Below are 20,070 nucleotides of genomic sequence, written 5' to 3'. Positions count from 1 at the left end.
CAGAATAATAGGTACTCCAAAAATAGTAATGAAAAACAACTTCAGTATATACACTGTAGTATCTTGCATTCTGCGTTTCCTAAAATAGGTCACTGACAGAAAATCTCTGGTTTGATTTTAAACTGAAGCACTTAATAGAAAGTGCTCCAATTATCTGAGGTGTCCTTCTAACCAAAAATTAATTGATAGTAGTTTCAGGTACTTTTTTCAGTGTCTCTGTATTTGGACAAATTTTTCATAAAGTAAATCTTACAGTTGAATAGCATAGCAAGGTTACATGTATGTTCTGTATTCAAATTTAAACTACAGTAAGGTCATTGCAGTAGCTTAACTTGTACGTTAATGTTCTTATGGAAAGTCTTGTCAGTTCTGTCAGCCTCTCAATACCGCTATAGCCCATCAGTGCTGACTTGCTAATCGTGTGCCTTCTGCTGCTTTTAGGAATGGTCATTATAAATCATTCTCTCCTCAAACATAGATTCAGATGGAGTCAATTAATTAAAGCTTACCTGATCTGAGAATGAATATTAATGCAATATAGCTAAGCAATACTAATCTCTAGTAACCGTCTGGACCAATAAGACAAGCTACATCTCCTTGCCCAGGGGAGGCACGAGTTCTGGAAGCCCTTGGGGCACATGGCCTCTCTAAGTTGCCTACAGTTACAACCAGCGGACAGAAAAGCCAAGAACAAGAATCAGGTCTTCAGCAGAGCTTGTATTACTTATCCCTCTTATGAAGAGCTGAATGGGATTTTGTGGTAGAATGTAATTGCCAAACTTAGTTTTTGGTGAAAACACAGTGCCATTGAAGGCAATAGCAACTCCAGGATCAGCAGAAAAAACCCAAGACCTTGCTAAAAGCCTAGGCATGATCCTGGACATGGACATGAGGACCAAAGAGATGTTGATCACCAGATGGGTGCAAAAGCTGTGGGTTTTTAACTCCAAATTTGCTGATTAAAAGATACAGTTTAGTATTGCATACTCTGATAATCCTCTGGGATTCTTAGGATCTAAACTGGCTTTTATGTGGCAGGGGTGGTAGCAATGAGACCACCCAAATCCTGATGGATCAAAGTATCTCCAAATAAGAGGAATGCATGCCAACACAAATCTGCTCAGAATCACAATTTTACTGCACTGTTTTGAGGGTTCTCTGCTCATTCAGGAGAGCTGTAATTCTTTCTTTTTATAACTGTAGCAGTTTGCAGTAAGGTAGCATTAGAGTGCTCTTAGTAAAATCAATGCCTCTGCTATCAAACTGGCAATCAAACCTGATCCACAGCCTGAAGAAAAGATGTATCTCTATTGAGTTCGATGGGCTTGCTTTTGAATCCATAGATAAAAGTATTCTTAGGTCTTTTAAATCAGTTTAATCCATCTCCTTAAACAAAACAAAATCCTTATTATTTCTGATACTGAGCAAATTTAAAACAAGTAAGTGCTCCTTAAAAGGATGGGGTTTTTAAACCATATTCACATCTTGAAAAGGCTTGCAAAGTCTAGCAACTTTATAGAATTAAATACTGACATGTGAAATTACCCTTATTTTAATATTTGTTTGCAGGACCAATGTGTGACTCTTGTTTTTGGTACTAGAAAAGTAGTTTTCACCTGAAAAGCTTAATACAGAAGACCTGAAAACTCTATTGTTCTCTTAACTATGAACTTCACTGCACAAGGAGTATGTTTAGTTGCAGCTTGTCATTTCCTTGGAAACTTCTCTGACACCAGTCTCTTTACAAGCAGAAACAGGAATTTTCTGTCTCTCTGAAGCGAAAGAGCCGAGGCAAGATGTGTTTTCTTTCATAAACAGGAGTTTGGATGAGTCTCTCTTAGCCAAGGAATTCTTGTTTAGGTCTACATTTAACAAAATACTTCAAACACATGGCTAACAGGTGTTTGAGTCAGGCTGTTGGAATCAAAGGAGCCATGAAAACCTTAAAATGCTGCAAATGTGTATCTGCCTCTCAAAATCTGGTCTAAAAATTATTTTTTCTAATATTTCAGTGTTTTGGTAAAAGCATTCAAAGGTATGATTCAAATAATTGGAAAATTTCATATATATATATTTCTGTGTTTCAAATATGCAGCCCTGAAGAAGGTGGAAGGCTTCTCCATACATGTTTTTGAAATTACAAACCGAGAGAGACGTAGCAAAACCAAGCAAATCTCTATAAACCTGTTTATCTGATGTACCTCTTTTTCCCTAGAAGCAGATGCATCTCACTTCTGCAAGGTACAATTCCAAATGTTTGGCATGCAGGTTAAGGCTTTTGCTAAGCAGGTTTATGGTTGGTTTATACTGTGTCAATAAATATATGAAAAAGAGCAAGATTCATTCATAAAGGGAGCGGAAACTACAGGAAGTCATATAAGAGGAGGTAGAGTCTCCCACCACGTGCTTTATTTTCATTTGTTTCATTTTAAGAGTATTGTTTTAAAAAATATTTAAAAGGCTCAACATTTTATTTTAAAAATATTAAAAAGGGAAAAAGCATGCAATGGCTCATCAAGTAGACAGCTTCTTGACAGGAGTTGATTCGTGTCTGGCCAGCTCGTGTTGCCAGTAGGGAAGGTGTCTAGCTCCAACTAAACCTGCCTTTAGAAATTACTGATGCACAGACTTTATGCTGGCCATCAGCACAAGCCAGTGGTGAAAGCCATCTCAATGTCTACTTTTCTTTTTCACACAAAATTTGAGATTAATAGGGGTTTTATCCAAGTGAGGCACAGTGACTCTAATAGAGCAGGCACTGACTGCCACCTCCTTTTATGTTGCCTTTAAATTGATGTCTTCTACGTTTAGAAGTTCAAAGACAATTTTGCAGATATTAGCAGGTACGAGAGAGAGAAATGATTTAATTCCAGGATCTGATTGGTTTTTAGGCTGCTTTTTGTGCTCTCTGCACAGTGCAATTCTCTTCAGGCTTCCCTTCATGCTAAGGCATGACATCTATTAATTGGAGTGAAATAATGCAGGCATTTAAATGCAGGTGATTAATGTGGCCCTGGTCAAACCTTGTGAAGCGCTGAGCATTAAAACCAATAGGAAGAAAGGATGGTTGGTTGTTAGATAGGTAATGGCAACTATGTCGTCTTTTTTTTTTCTCTTTATTTTTTTCTTAAGTGCTATCATAAGACCTATCTTGGCCCAAGGCTGGTAGACTGAAAATTTACTGGCATACTTTTCTTTCAGCAAATTGAACTCAGAATTTGGAACTAACCTTGGTATTAGATGTTTCCAAGTAATTGATAAATGAGTATCAAAATCCCTTTTCTTAGCAATCAAGAAATGTAGGGGCAATTATTGTCTTTTTAAAGACATAACAGTAATGGACTGTTTGCTCATAATTACAGTGCCAAGGTCATCAGAACCTGAAAGGAAATCATACACTGCCTCTGCTCTCTCTGCTGTTACAACTATTATTTCAAGTTCATAATGGTCTACGCATTTCTTTGCGAAACCTCTATATCTCTTTGAAAAAAGATCTTTAAATCTGGTAAGACCTTCAACTGCTTGCAAATCTAATGCAGTATTGGATTATCTCTTTTGACTCCTTTTTGCTGATTGGAAAGAATTATTTGTCCCTGAATGCCAAGGTCAGTTCTGCAAAATTGGCTGAACAAATGAACCAATAACCCCAACCTGTACGCTTATCCTCGGTATAAGAAAAGAATACGGAGAAAAATAGCTCTCTGTGTGTGTATACAAAGACAGGGAGAGAGGAAAAAAGATCTTCTTATTTTTTTTCCCCCTTGGAAATTGTCTTTGACATTTTTGAATAACTAATAGTCAAAGAGAAAAAGCAAAAATGTTGCCTTGAAAATAAACTAAAAGCCATTTAAATGCCAAATCCTAGTCACAAAATCTTAGTGCTCGGGAGGCTGGATGGCTGACCTTCAGAGAAGCCACGCTGCAGTAAATAGATGTGGGGAGAGAAGGGACTGGAGCAGGTTCGAGAAGGCATGCTCAACACTTGTGGTCACATCTCTCTGATTCATCGTGATTGCCAGCCCCAGAGGGCAGTGGGAGCCACACAATACTCTAGTGTTGGTAGAGTAATCTAGCAGCACCAGCTGCTCCAAAATGGGAGATGTGTGCTGTCCCTGAGTCTGATTAATTTAGCCCAACATGCATGCATGCCTTGAGACACTGTGCACCAGAAAGCCACAAAACCTGCACACAAGATTCTTAAGATATTAAAATTAACTTGGGATAATTTTAGGCTATTGTAATTACACTTTGTTGGTTGAAATCTGCTTGGGCCTCCTTTCTGCTTAAGTGTGAATCCTTCAGAAAATCAAACTGTAACAGTGAATTAACCAAGTCCTCTGTCTCAGCCATAGTTGTCCATACTATGCCCTGGTTCACACATTCACTACAGATTTGGCATGGGCCAGCAGCACCGACCCACGCGTCTGGGCATGGCTGGGGTGACAGCACAGGCCACAAACTATTCCCAACAAGCAGTTGGGATGGTGCCGTTCTGTCTGAGATGTGAGAATAGTTAGTTGTGTGGACATGTGCTCTGCCATATCATTTAGTCTCAAGCTGGAAAATTATTTCCAGTTCATTCTGTTTACTAGTGTTGTAGGCTTAAGGGTCTCACATGTGCTGAAAAAACTGAATTTCTTATTTGGCAGCTTGCCTGTCTTATCCTGCCTCACTTTCTCTACCGCTTCAAACCACAGTCAAATCCTGTTTATCGGTTACTGGTTCATACAATATTTCTTAGAAATCTGAACCTGAAAGTTTTAGCTCTCTCTGTGCAAAATTTTGCTGCATGTTGAGACCAATCCTAATGTACTGCAGGTAGGGTGGTGGTTGCTGTTCCACTGGTGTGCCAGAGGAGGAGCGCGTGAAGAGCACCACGACATATTTGGGGTATAACTTCAAGTCTTAAAATCCTAGAGACCAAGAACTGAAACTTATATTCAGTGCCCAGGAGCAGCACAAGCGAAAAGTTTCAATCCTGAACCCAGACAAAAAATAGGCTGCAAGTCTAAGGGCTAAAGCGTGAATATCTTGCATCAAGAAGTTCCATATTCCAATCAGAATCTTCTGCAGGATATGACAGGGGGCTGAGCTTTACAGATATGATTTTAGTGTGTCAATAAAAAAGAGAGAATCCCAGAACCAAATTAAAATAAGTAGTATTCTGGAATCATACATTATGGTCACGTAGAAAATCTGGTTGTTAAATATTAAGTATAGTCGCGCAATATTGCATAAGAATCTTTATATGCTTTCATAACTGTGTCACAAATTGATTCTCCTTAATTTAATTTTTCAATTAAATTATTTATTTATGCTTTTTTTTAACATTGGAAGAAGCAAATAAAAAATAGATTATATTTTAAAATTCAATTTAAAGAAGCAGTCAAGTGCTTATTTCTGAAGACTCATGCTTTTGTTTTGGAGCAATGCGATTTTGGTTGTTTTAATTTAATTGTCAGATTCCAGAACTATCCTGAAACTACATAAAGCTGTCTTCATTTCTTGACTTAAGTGCATGGAAAAGATTAACTTCCATTCTGAGTATTGATTATTTGGTCTGAAAACAGCTGATTAATATTTCATATTATTTAGTTTATATATACTGTAATTAAGACTGATACACTGTAATCAGTCTGCTTCGAATCATCTTCTAAAGTGTCTCATAAATTAGATTGAATAGTCTTTACTTTTCTTTCCTAATACTGATATGAAAAAATAATTACATTTACAAAACAATATATCTGAATCTACCAGTCATGACACATTTAATAAAACATAGAACAGGTCAGGAACATTATTTTCTTTATAATCTATTATGTTCTTGTTTCCTCACAAAGACATGCACAAAGGAAGTGCAATACCCAAAGGTTAGATGAAATTTAGCTTTTGTCAGTAGATCCAGCTTGTGATCCCAAACAAATTATCCTCAACTTAGCTTTGTTTGAAAAGCTATTGTTTTCCCTCTCTATCACTGCATGCTGTTGGGTGGTAACCTAATGCTGTACCCATTAGACTGAGGACGAGTTTCTAACAGACCTTTTAATGCTGTGTAGCGATACATACACGGAAGTTATCATGGTTCCTAAACACAGATGACAGAAGGGTATTGCAAATACTGGAGTGGAAAAGGACACAGCCTGTACTGATGATGCTAATCAATGTCAAATTTCAACTGTTAGGCAAGAGCTGATGCTTCCACAAGTTGGGTAGTCACCTACCTTTGGAAATGAGCAAAATTCATGAGGGGTTAACTACAGCGTAAGCAACGCCCTAAGGGGTAAATATTCCAAAGGCATATAGTGCTTTAGCCAGTGAAGTCACTGATAATCAGGTAAGTATTGCTGATTATAGATAATCATTTAGCAAAGGCTGCTTGTGACTTCTGAAACATTTAGCTCAAAATAGCATAATCAGACAGGACACTGGCTGAAAACTGCAGAGCTCACTGCTCGTATTTTATGAATACAACAATTAAATACTTGTGAATTTTACAGTATGTCAAATATATGCACCCTACACTGGAAACATGCCTCCTCCAATTTTCCCTTTGTAGGAAATTTCTGTCACAAAATATTTTATTCAGCACTGAAAATACCATACATAGTTATTTTTCACCATAAGATGATCTGTTGAACTTGAATATATTTCTGGCACCTTTAACCCTTGTAGAACATTGTACAGACCATTTACATTTCCCAGTTTGTTATTGAAACCACCATTGAAAACAGTAGGTTGTTATGAAGAATTCTGTTCATCTAACAAACAGACACCTATACATTCCAGAAAGCAGATTCTCCTGTGTGTGTTCATAGGGGATGTAGAAGGTAGAATGTAGAATGGGATGGCTGACAACACCAAAGCAGCATCTTATCTCCTGTACTACTTCTTCTCCAGAGTTCCTTTTACAGCACATTTTTTTACCCAATATACCTTCATTCTGTAGGTCCCCTCGTAAGTTTTAAGAATCTCTTGCCCCAGTGTGGCCACTTTGCAAATGGCAGTAACTGGTTTTGGCTCTGTTGTTAGATGCTAAGTATATGTAGGGTTTTATCCTTGTTCCTGATGGAAAAAATTATGAATTATACACCTATGGTGTATGAGCAATCTTTGTCACGTTTTTTTTCCTACACTGGGTTAATCACAGCTTGAACTCTGTTATGTCAACAGAGTTCTTCTAGTGAAAACTGAATACTGCAGGGAGGCAGGCTTGCAGTTTTTCACCAGGCTGCAGTAAGAGTACATTTTTATCCTGAGTTCATGTGTGTAACTATTTCTTTAAAAACAAAGATTATGCTGTTTGCATATTTGAAGAACACATGAAGGATCACTTAGAGATCAATACAGCACTGCAGTGAACTAGGTAAGCCACACTTTGTATTTCTGATATATGAGATAGAGATAATAATTTGAAAAATAACTTCTTGGCAATTTCTCAGATCAATAGCACTTCAGTAAAAGTTGCCAGATGTTGAAAGTAGAAAAAGCAGTAATGTCATTACACTTAAACTACAATATTATATTTGGTTATGTTGCTTTACATTTGTTTCAAATAATGAGTGATATGCAAATATGCAAAGCTTTCTAGCAGAATGTACAGCATAATTCTAGAAAAGAAAGTCCTGTTATGACAACAACCTGACTTTTCAGTAGGTATGAAAGGCATGCTTATAATGCCAGATACATCTGAATTGTCATTCTTAAAATGCTGGGAGACTTGAGGGTTCCACCATTGTAACTCTATTTATATATTAATATCCATCTGGAGATTCACAACTTCTTTACCAGTGAGTTTGCCTGGAGATGCTGACAAATATTATCTGAGAAGAAAAAGTTACTTATCATAGCATCCTAGAATCTCAGATCTCTGGAAGTTAAGTAGGAAGTCAAGTCTACAGTAAGTCTAACTCATGCTAAGAGGAATATAGTTGCATGCACACAGTAGTAAATTGCAGTGTGAGTTCAGCATATCTTAACGACGTCAGACTTGCTAAGCAGTGTATCCACCTCTACTTTTCTCCTGAGATTTCCAAGACAGCTACCTGCATGCCTGAAGTACGATGCATCATTCATTACAGGGAGCCAGGGGTACAGGTGCCCCTCATTTGCGCACAACTTCATGCAGTGCCTTGCATGAGTTAGACTTCACTATAAAACTGTCAAAAACTCAAAAATCAAAAATATTGGGAGGGCTAATCAAGTTAAGTGTGTAGCAAATAAGTAAAAGGCATAAATTGTCTGAGTGTTTTTTTTTCCATTTTAAAGTTCAGAATGTAAGGCACTGCTTTGTCAAGCAATTCCCTTGTTTATCTTTGGCTTTATAATTTGTGACAGTAATAACCATCCCCATCTCATCTCACATGGCTGTGTATAAATCAAAAGCTCCCTGCAAGCACCAAGTTCCAGAGAAGTTCACATTCAGCTTTGACCCAGACCCTGGAGATAAAGCTCACCTCCACGGAGGATTATTTTTGGTCTGGGTTTACAGAACAACCACTCACATTGTACAAAATATTTGCAGCTAATGCCTAGGCAAAAAAGACAACAAACTCCAAATTTCTGGAAGTCCAAATAACAGTACTAATGTAGTATCAGTTAGCAAGTTAAACTACAATTATCTTGAAAGGCCTATTAGAAATGCTGAATGCCAGCAAACGTGCAGGACAGAAACAGCAAGATCTGTCCTGTGGTCCGTAAGGTATTGGAAGCTCTTGGAAATGTGCTAGAGTTTCGGACAAATGGAGTTTCAGATTTCCAGCTGCTTAGAATTAGAAAGTGATCTTTGTTATCTTTGCCTTCCATTCCAGAATTATGGGATGACACTGAATATTCAACGTATTGGAATCAGAAAATTGGATGATTTGGTTTATGAAATAAAATTCATGGTCAGCTGGCATATAATTGATCAATTATTTTATTTTAAACTATTTGAATTTGAAAATGCAAACTGCTGAAAATGGGCTTTAATCAATCTTTTTTAATGGAATAGCAGATTTTAAATTCTGAATTTTTCCCTAATACTTTTATTATTGTGTGCTTTCTGAACTGTGTCTAATTTTCATAACTTGCACCATTTTCCTCATGGAAGCAATAACTAGAAAATAATGCACACCTGTTCATATAAATATTCATGTGAATATTTAAACAAGTTTGTGTCCATGTTCTTTTCTCCCAGTTTTTGCCTTCTGCAAATATTCTAGTGAATAAGATCAACATTAGGAATGTTGATGAAAAGAATTTTCAAGAGGATTAGTACTTTTTTTTGTATTGTGGGGTAATTGTTTTTATAGATATTGTAATAATTTGGTCTAAGAGCAGTGGCAAGTTATATGACAAAGGTACAAGAATAGCAACACAAGTTTCATGTTTCTGAGTCCAATTAGACAAATAATTCTTGTGGTTATTTGTTGACTATTGTCTTTGGTAGCACATGAAATGAAATAAGGCAAGAGCAACTATACATAAGAAGACTTTATGTGTAAAGTTGAATTCCCAGAGCAAATGCTCAGTTATCAGTAGCCATTCTGAACACACCACTATGCCTGGCCTCAGGTCCCCCTACAAGTGAAAAATGGATAAAGCTGGTTTGGGAGTTTGGTGTAACGTCTCTTTGTTGTTGTTTTTTGTTTGGTTTTTTTTTTTTTCTTCTAGACAAGGCCAATATAGCTTCGCAATGAACCTGGCATCGCTAAGGAATTGAGTTTTCCTGACTTGACCGGCAGGTGAGTTCTGTGTTAGCACTGACCTCATGGTATTCATTCTGAATGCCACAAAGAGTTGCATTATACAGCTCAATTATGATATATTCAGTACCACTTTACGTTTCTTCCCTCCTTATTTTGGACTGAGTTTGGTTGGCGGGTGATTCTGGTTTTTAAATGGAAAATGGCTGTATGATTTTTCTGTCTTTCACCATATCTAAAACTATTGGGTCCCACAGTACACTTTACTATTGGAGTAAGCAGCTTAGTGGGGCTGCAGCATAGGCTCTGCAGGCTTGGTGGCAGCTGGCCCAAATTAGAGAAACCCCACTGTACCCTGACCTACGCTGCAGAGATCAATACACAGCCTCCCTTGTCTAGAAACGTCTAAAAAGCCAACAGTCACCTTTCCTCTGCTGTTCTTAATCATAAATGGTGAAGATTTGGGCCAAATTCTTTCACAAATTCCTTTTCCACTAGTGCCATGCCAGGTCATTTCACTTCAGATTAACTGGTGTAGACTTTAATATTTTACTACAGAAGAGTTTGCAGAGTATAAACATTGATGCATTCATTAATAGAAATCATAATACAATGCAAATACAATTAGTTAAAAACCAATTTATGTTTAACGACATAGCAGTTATCAAAGCTCAATTACTCTCATTAGAATTTTATTCAGTAAGGCACATTTTATTCAGTAAGTGTTCACTCAGCACTTTACAGGATGAGTCCCAAAGGCTAACAGTGATTTAGGGTTTTTTAAAAGTGAGTTTCTTATTCATAGATCCTCAGAAAAGAAATGAGATGCTATTTATCTGCCTTTTAATAAAGTACCTCAATAATTTTTGCAAAATTCCTCCATTATAGCAGTCTGTGAAATTAACTGACTCATGGTTATCTCATGTATTGGTAATATGCTGCTTCCATCCCTCTTCAGTCAGCAAGTTGTTTCTTGCTACAAACAAGTTTGCAGCTTTTTACTGTATTTGGAGCCACTGACGTAGTATTAAAGTACATAAAACTTACTAAGTAATTTATTCTGTGTGAGATTTTTTTCTTTACTGAATGCAAGTGGAACAGTAACAACTCAATTTATTGTAATAAAATCTGTGATCAGCTTCACCTTCGTCCTTGTTAAAGTTATGGCTTTTAAGGGGATTAGCTCCATTTCTAAATACATGAAAGACAAGAAGGTGACTGAGAGCAACCAGCAGGGATTTAGAAAGGGCAAATCATGCCTGATCAACCTCAGTGCTCTCTCTCAGATGAGGTTACCAGCCCTGTCGAGAAGGGGGAGGACAGTGCATGTTGCATAACTTAAAGCTTTGTCCCAGTATGGCAAAATCATGAGATACGGCTGGGATAAATAGTCAGGGTGGGGGAAAAACTGGCTGGAGTGCTGGGATCAAAGTATTCTGACCAGTGGTGTTAAGTCCAGCTGTCAGCCAGTAGCTAGTGGTGTCCCTCAGGAATTAGCAGTGGGACCAATGTCATTTAGCGTCTTCAATAATGACCTGGAGAATGGGATGGAGTACACACTCAGCAAGTATATGCATGACACTAAACTGGGGGGAACAGTGAATACACTGGAGGAAAGGGCTGCTCTTCAGAGAGACCAGAGAGACTGGACAGATGGGAGAAATGGGTTGAGCAGAAGTTCATGAAATTCAATAAGAGACAGTGTGAGGTCTTGCATCTGTGAAGGAATCTCATACAGCAATGCAAGCTGCAAAGATGCTGCTCTGCAGAAAAGTGGTTAAATATTGCAACAGGTTTCCCACCAAGGTTACACAATGTCTGTCCTCTGAGGTGTTCAAGACTGGGTTGAACATTGACCTGAGAAACTTCATCTATTGAGACCTGTTTTGAGCATGTGGTTGAACTAGATGTCCTCTGAAGGTCCCTTCCACCCTAAATTTTGATTCTATGACTATATATTGCTTACTGTATAGTGGACCTTGTATGCATGAAGACTTTGAAGAACACAGCATTTTTAAAATTTAGGTAATTATTACACACAGATCTATAGGTGTCTACTGCAATGTCATTTTATTTTTTTTTTCTGTGAGTTAGCAAATTCTTCCCACTCTGAAAAAGGACTGCTTCACTGATTTCAGCCCCAGGGTAGTGGCACAAACATATTTTATAACTTCTCTAATGCCCACTAAAACACTGATTACTATGTTTGTGCCTAGGAGATAAAAAGACAGCATAACCTTAACCGTATGAGAAGTATGTGAAAGCTAAAAAAAAAAAAAAAAAAAAAAAGCTCTAAAAACCACAGTCCTTAAAAATGGGCTTCTCATTTTTAAAGAATATGTGCTATAATAATGTAGAGATCCTCCTTTGAAATAGTAAGTAATGAAATCCTGAAATCACTGACTTCATGACAAGGGCTGCTACTATGACCCTCCATGTGTTATTATGTACCACAATATAGAATTAAAGGTCATCTTGAAACAAGTGACCTGTAGCAAATTTTTCACTGTTTGTTTTTTTTTTTTATCTGGGCATATTGGATCCCCATTTGCAGTGGTTTTTAAAACTCACTTGTGAATATTTTAAATTGATACTGAACAACCTTTCTAACACTACCAACATGTACTTCCCTTCCATGTGATATATAAACATGATCTGTTTATATAGGTGTATCTTCAGTCCAACCTGGGAAAGTTGGTGTTTTTTCCTTACAGAAGGATAATGGATTTAAAGTTAATGACAACTGGCAGCCAAAAGTCCTGTGGGATAGTTCTGGCAGCCAGGGATTACTGAGTCATGGGAATGTTCTGGCCACACGCCTGCTTTATCAGAAACGCCATCTCCAGCTGTAGGAGCACAGCGACACAAAAAAAAAGGGAGAGAACCTAAAACTGTGCCCACAGAATCCACATATTCGAGGAAAAATAATAAAAGCATTCAAATCAGTGTACCATGAAAAAGGGAGCTGACTGATGGGATTACAAGCTCTGCATTACTAGAAACATAAAGTCAGTTACAAAAATTTTAGGAACTGAAGTCAAGGCTTCTAACTTTTTCCTATAAACTATTAAAGAATTTATTTTACATAACACCTGTACAAAGTTGTTAAATAACAATCACTGGTCTCAGTCTTCTCAGCTAGCTAATGTGCCTGGATTGCTTATTTTACTGGTATTATAGGCATTTTCTGTAATGAGAAGAGTCAGTGGAAAATGTAGAAGAGGAAAGCTGTCTTAAAATTGATGGGTTTAGTAACAAGAACTTTAGGAACACTGCAAAAGATAGTCTTGTATTCACATGACAGGCACATGCTGCTAAGAGGACTTCCAGCTTGTCAGAAAGCAGACACAGAAGTGTAGTGGCAGTGCCTAGCTGGCTACAATGCCCGTTTTTCTTCCACAGAGTTTGTAGTAGTGAGCATGGTGAGACTGTCTCAGCATAATCTGTAAAACATGCTTTCTGCAGTCCTACAGTGGGGCAATTTTCTCATGGATAAATCTGAGTCTTTAAGAGCTTTTCTATGTAAAGTTGATTCCTTTCTTTCTATCTAAAAAGGTTGGAGCAAAAGAATCTTCTGCTGGACAAAGCAAAAAACAGCATTTTTACAATCAGCGTTGAAAAATGGGGGAGACAGTTTTATACAGCAACACTAAAAGATAACAAAGAGCCTATTAGCAGCAAGAAGTGCCTTATTTTAAAATATATATGTAGTTCCAAAGTGCCCTTCCTTTGCTTCACTTTCCAGTTTGAAAAGTCTTTTCTAAAATGGCATGTTTTGACCATGGATTGGTAACTTCTCTGAAATCTAGTTAAGTTCATCTTTTGAAGGTCTAAGTAGGATTACGGTTATATTATTACGGTTATATTAATTTATACATAAATACATAGGTGTGTGTACGCACATCATTATAGTACAATATTTAGTGATTTAATATATTTTATACGACTAATACAAATAGTATCAAGTAACTACATATATATAGAAAAAGAGTATAATATTCAAGAACTTTTCTTTTGAGACAAGCAGGTTTAATTCTTTCATACCAATACATAAAATGTTGAAGGAAAATGATACCTAACTACATTTCAAGGTCACTGAATGTATTCTTGTTTCCACTCTTATTGTCACTGCTGGTGGCAACAGATCTTAATTGCAGGCAGCTTTTCCAAAGCTGCAAATGCAGCATGTTTGTAATTTTGCTTTTGTCAAGCCACTGCATCTTGTAGCCTGACTATGTGCAGAACAAAGAAACTTTTCCGTTCTCCAGGTCTTGAATTAGTCTGAATCCTGGCATAAGTTATGAATGTCTTATCAGGCTTCCTCTAATCCATCAGAGAATTGCATTTAATGTTCTGCTATTAAACTGCTCAATTTATTAAAATCAATATCTTTATGAAATTTGCCATTAGAAAAGCTTTATGGAAAGAAGATACTCTCTCACCAGTATGTTCCATGGTGATGATAGCAATGCTGTGAATGATGGTATAAACATAAATTCAAAAGTTACCAGCATTTATAAAAATGCCATTAGAAGGGCTTGCCTGACAGGAAAAAAAGAGAGGAAAGGAACCTATTGCTTTTATTTAGAAAACATCATTCTGTAAAATGTTATAATGGAAAGGCTGAATGTCTGCTTTCCACAGTGCAGTCATTGAGATGCTGAGTTCCTTCCAGGGTTGCCTGATTGCCTGCATAGACTGAAAAAAAAGACAAAAATAATCAAAAAGACCATGTTTGCATCTTCTAAGATAAAAGGAAGCAAGGCAAACAGTTCTTTTACCCATGTGTGCTACAGTAAGGGGACCATTTACTTATTTTCAATGTGTTCTGCGAAAGCTTTTGATGATGGGCAAAGCATTGTCACACTGGAGCATACAGTCCTCATAGTCATTTCTCAGGCTTCCATTACCATTACTGGTATGCTGTTGGCCATAAATGAAAGGTCATTGGCCATGGAAGAAAAATCACTTTGTTTCCCATTTATTCTTTTATGCCTTTTGGATTGACACTTCATTTCTATTGACCACTGTTTTGACAATTGTTAATGGGTTTCAGTTAGAAAAACAAGGTCATTTGGGGGTTTTATAACACAACCCTTCCCATACCAGCCTCACATTGCTCCTAGGAGACTCAAGAAAACCATGGCAGAGCAGACAGTTTATGCATATACTGGGAATTATTTATACTGACATCTTTTCAAGTCCATCTCAGAAAAGTTAGGGAGGAGGGGGAGGGGGAAAGAAATCAGCACAAGCCTCACATTTCTCTTGTTTTTCCCTCATGTTGTCAAGGAAAGAAACTATTTCATCAAAGGCATAGAATTAAAAGTTATTTAAAATCCCTGTGAGGGCAAGAAAACATGTTGCTTCATTTGGCTATGACCATCAGTCAAGTACTCCTTGTAAAATAGTGGTTCACATTACTAAAACAATGGAGAGATTAAATTTTTATTAGGTGCATTAGGCTGACAAAACAGAAAAGATGAATATAAAATGAACTGATTAAACTAAAACCTTTGATTAGCTCTTCTAGGAAGAATTACTTGCCTAGTATATTATGTCTGTATACATACCTGAAGAACACAGGATTAAAGCAATTACTTTATCACTATGTAGCTTCTGTTGGTATATTGAAATATGTGAATGGATTTGCTTTGTTTAATTCTGAGCTGTTGGGAAATTGGCAAGAAAGGAAATCAGAGGTCCTTAAAGGAATTAAGAGTCCTTAAGAAAATAGCCATTAATTTAGAGGCGCCCACTTCCTGGCTGAAATCTGATTAGCAGGCTTATTTCTCTCCTATTTCAAACTCAGAAGGACACTAAACTGTTGAAAACAAACCTTGCGTCTACAGAAGAAATGAGCTACCTGCAGCTAAAAGTGGAGAGATGCCGACAAAGAGCTTGTTCATCCCCCCAGGCTGTAGCCAGCTGCCCCAGTGTTTGTCCAGCCCCATTTTGTGAAGCCACACTGAGGACTATGTGAGGGGAACTGATCTAGCTTTAACTACATATACAGCAGGTTTTTGTTAAGTTATTTTAAAGTCATAACCAGCCCTTCAGTCTGACTCAGAAGACAGCTGTGAAGCAGCAATGCTGTTGGAATTGGTGGGAAGGAGGAGGGTGATACTCTTCAATACAGGAAAAGAAAAATGGCTAGGAGTTGAAATGAGCATGCTCTGAGCAGTGCTATTGCTGAAAACGTTGTCTAGTGACATGACAGCCACAAAGAATAGGAGGATAAAACTTGCCTGAACCACAGGTTTCCTGGGATATACCTGAAGCACGTGGGTCACCAAGGTCTTAAGAAAAATGAGCCAGGCACACAAACCATGCATAATTTTGATATTGTTACCACTCTCTCTCTTTTATATGTTAAAGAGCTACTGCGGATGATTGTAATCACAGGGCTGTAGAGAGTGTGGTGTATGACAAATATGGCAGTCATGAGATAGCTGGAGGTAGGTGGGAAAACCTTGGGGTTTGCCTGTCCAAAAGCAGTAGGACTGCAAGATGCATGAGAAGAGAGTTTAGAGGAATCTGCCGGAGACGCATGGCACCGCTCACTGCATTCTCATGGCAGGACAATGGGAACAGGGTGACTGCAAAGCCTTGTGGTCCAGAGCAAAGATGTAGTGATGCAGCAGCAGAAGCAGGGCCTGGCAGCTGGAAGGCGTACGCACACAGACGCAGGGCGGTATTAGGGCTGCTAGTCACCCCTGAACCATCACAACATGACACTCTCTTCTTATATAAGAAAATGATGTGCACAGCTAATGATTCTGTCTATCATGCCTTTAATAAAAGAGCAATAACAAAACCTGTGGGTGTACTATAAATGGAAGACATACTACCCCCTCATAGTCCTCAACAAAATCTACACAAAAAGCAAAGTTCTGCTTGGCTTAGCTGGAGGAGAAGCACTAGTGCCTCAGAATGTGAGTTAGATGGCATTCTTAAAACCAACCTAAACATGTTCTTTTTACTCCAGAAGTCTTGTTTTCTACTTCCAGCTCAACTTCTCTCCTAATTTGACCTACTTCATACTGAATAGTTTTTTGGTGTGGGCATCACTGGCACCTACTGAACAGGTACCTGCATACTCCCATGTTAATCAGCAACAGTTCCCCTATGAACTGTTGGCCAAATTAAGTGCTTATTTATTTAAAAGCACTGGACAGAAATGTAAGAGCTTTGGGTGGAGACATTCAGCCTGTGGATTATTCTCACCATTGCCATATAATATGGACTTGAACACGCCAAAATATTTTTGGTTACATTGCCTCATAAAGTTAACTTACAACAATGTTCTGCTGAAGTGTTAGTAATCTATGGAGCGTTTTGTTTTTGTTTTTTTTTAAAGCTGTGAAGTAGAGGATCTTTTAGCTAATCTTAAGAGTTGTATGTCTGAGGTTCATTTGATGATTATTTTTTTTAGATATGGACTTGTTATATACTTTGTGAAGAGCCTCTCAATCATTTGAGAAGTATTTGTGCCTCTTCACTTTTACAATTCTTCCAATATTTCTTATTGAAAACACTGCCATGACCACTGCAGATAGAAACAATTAATTTTTAGTTTACAAAATTTTAGTAAACAATTAATTTATAGTAATTTCACTGATGTAGTAAACTATAGCCATAAATTTGTTCAGAAAATACCTTAAATTGCTTATTTGATGTTCCATGTAGGTAATTATCATGCTATTTAAAAGTGGTATAAAAAATGTTTTGGAAATATTTTTAAATCCACAAATCATTCATGAAATGCAATTATTCCCTTCTTTTACCTCATTTCTTTATACAATACATTATATTTTAGGTATATGTTGGAATAATAGGTTATTTGTTGTATTTATTAGTGTTTACAAAATCAGGATTGGTATAGGGCAAATGCTAAGATTTTGAGACTCGAGACACACACTTTCTAATTGTGTCTGAAACAGCCAGCATAGCTGTTGCTGTGTATGTTGCTGACTTGTCTCGTTCCCTAATAAGTTGTGTTTACAGATGTCAGAATTGTGGCCAGTAGGCTCTAGTATCTCTCCATAACTAGGACAGAAGTTTCTGATACACGAAAGAAACAGAAAGTAATGAATACTGTTTTCCTAAAGTTCACCTTCAAAACAAAGAGCTAAAAGGATCAGGTACCATATGCTACCTTGAAGAGTGCTTATGCTTTACATTTCCAAACAGTACGTGATGTACAAGAAAACTACTATTCAGGCACTTCACAGGCACAGGATTAAACACAATTCATGTTAGGAAGCAAAATAATAACAATTAGTAAATTTCCTAGATGGGAGCAACCCAGACGAGGAGGTCATTCCTCAAGGGAATGGGGAGAAGAGAAGAAAAAATTGTGGGTACGTGATACAAAGGTAACAAAAGTTACGTTGCACTGTGTGGCTGGTGTGTAATTTTGGATACTTGCCCAAAATTGGCATTGGCTGTAATCCACTTTTTTAAAGCTTGAAGCAGCATTGTGGGATTGCAAAGTTATTTAATATTTAATTCAGACAGCAGGAGAGAAGACTAAAGGCAAGAGAGACTGTAAATAAAAAATAAATTACACCTATCAATATAATCTCAGAAATTCCACATACAGCTTTTTCTGTGAATTCACTGCACATTCATCCTATGCCCTGAAAAAGTCAAAAAGCCATTTCACTAGATATTTAGAAAGTACTTGGAGTCTACGGTGTTTTTACATGATATATTACACTGACCAGAGAATATGCTTTAAAGGAAAGAAAATTACAAGAGTCTAGAAAATGTATTTTTAGTTTTGTCTAATATTGAGGACTTGGGTAATTTTGTATTTTTTCATTGTAGTTGTATGGAATGGAAGAGAGAAGGATTAGCATTGTCCTTTGAGGAGGCTCTTTGATTATTTTTGCATAGAAAGGACTATTGCTTGTGCTACTCGTTTTCCCAAAGTGTTAGAAAAAATGGAAAACAGAAAATGGAAATAGTAATCTTCTATGTCTTTTTCTTACTATGAGAGCAGGATCTTAGGAAACTGTAAAATAGTCATATAATTAAATTTCAGAAACACCTGACCATGCCAGGGCCCACAAACTAAAGTACTTCAACAAACAGTTTAAACCTAAAACCAAAATCTATTATTTAAATGTTCAGTGAACTTCCAAAGTAGTCCACCAAGTGTCCTAACCAAACAACAAGGCTCTTGTTCATTGGTAATGCGAAAGGAAGTTTCTGACACTTGCATAAGACTTAGTGTGATAATATTTAGTCATGTTGGATAATAACCTTTTCCACAAGTAACATTCAGCAGTATGATACCAAAACCCTTACAAAATTTTATGTTATTAACAGAGAGTAGTTTATTTGGCAAAGCTGACAGGTGCTTATAGTAACTTGTATCTAGTTATTAGTCCCTATGCTGCATGAAAGTAAACTTAATGACTTGCAAAAAATGAAAAGCAAGAACAGCCAGAAGTAGTCCTATTTATTCACTCCTTTCTAACGGTTTGTTTCTGTAAGAGTCTGCTTTACTTTGTTCATCTTCCATTAATCTTTATTTATCTTGGTAAATAAATGAACAGTATAGTCCCCCATATTTAAATGTCAGAGGCAAGGCAGATTTTAAATCACTTCCTATAGCAAAAAAGGTCACACAGACTTTAAAGTTTGACATAATTGAGAGTATCTGACAGAACTATTGAATAATTATTTTTTTCACACATGTATACTAATAGCTTGAAGCAACAGTGAACAATTGTCTGTATGGGTTTAGTGATTTTGTGATTGGCCTTCTGACAGAAGGCTATCCTAAGGGGCTTCCGTGTTTAAGACACATTTTTCAGTGACAAGGATAATTGATGTTACCACTAGGTATTTTCAGTATTTGCTCTGTATTTCATGGAGAAATGAATCTGAATTTCTCATCTAAAAAATGTTAGTTTTGTCATCTGTATTTTTAAGTTAACTTGTAGCAGATTGTTCAACAAAGCAGGTGTAAGCAGTTATAAGTGTAGTTCTGGTTTTGGTTACTAGCACTTCTAATGCTATTTAGTAATGCCATCATTTTACATAACAAAATAAACTGCACCCTGCTGAAATAAACCAATTTTTTTTTTCTAAACAAAGGTCACCTTTCTATCTGTAAATATATTAAAATGCCCAGGAAAGATAGCAGACTACAGTTCTCTGTACTGGTATCATCAGACACTAAACAGCAACACAACCTTCTCTCCTGTTCACAGTCTTCACTATATACCCCTGCAGGTATGAAAGGATACATTTAAAAGCTATAGCAATTACTTTGTAAAGTGAACTGTGCACAAGAAGGTTGGTGAAAGTAACTGTAAAAGCAGGAGAGGGATCCTATTGCAGAAGCAGAGGACTGACCGGGGACTGGCCTTTA

The 20,070-nt window shown here is 37.1% G+C and overlaps 1 protein-coding gene and 1 long non-coding RNA gene across 2 annotated transcripts in view; one reads left to right on the top strand and one right to left on the bottom strand.

Moving 5' to 3' along the window:
- SHISA9 (shisa family member 9) overlaps window positions 1-20,070 on the bottom strand; it is a 191,429-nt gene that overhangs the window by 143,274 nt on the left and 28,085 nt on the right. The window lies entirely within an intron of this gene.
- The window catches only part of LOC114016766 (uncharacterized), a 38,126-nt gene continuing 27,705 nt past the window's right edge, over window positions 9,650-20,070 (top strand). Inside the window, exon 1 of the long non-coding RNA XR_003561423.2 lies at window positions 9,650-9,722. This is a non-coding gene — a long non-coding RNA (uncharacterized LOC114016766). The remainder of the gene's footprint in view (window positions 9,723-20,070) is intronic.

This window comes from Falco cherrug, chromosome 4, assembly GCF_023634085.1.
Source record: "Falco cherrug isolate bFalChe1 chromosome 4, bFalChe1.pri, whole genome shotgun sequence".
NCBI classification, from domain to species: domain Eukaryota; kingdom Metazoa; phylum Chordata; class Aves; order Falconiformes; family Falconidae; genus Falco; species Falco cherrug.
Note: the sequence above shows the minus strand (reverse complement) of the source record. Positions and strands in the feature narration are given on the sequence as shown.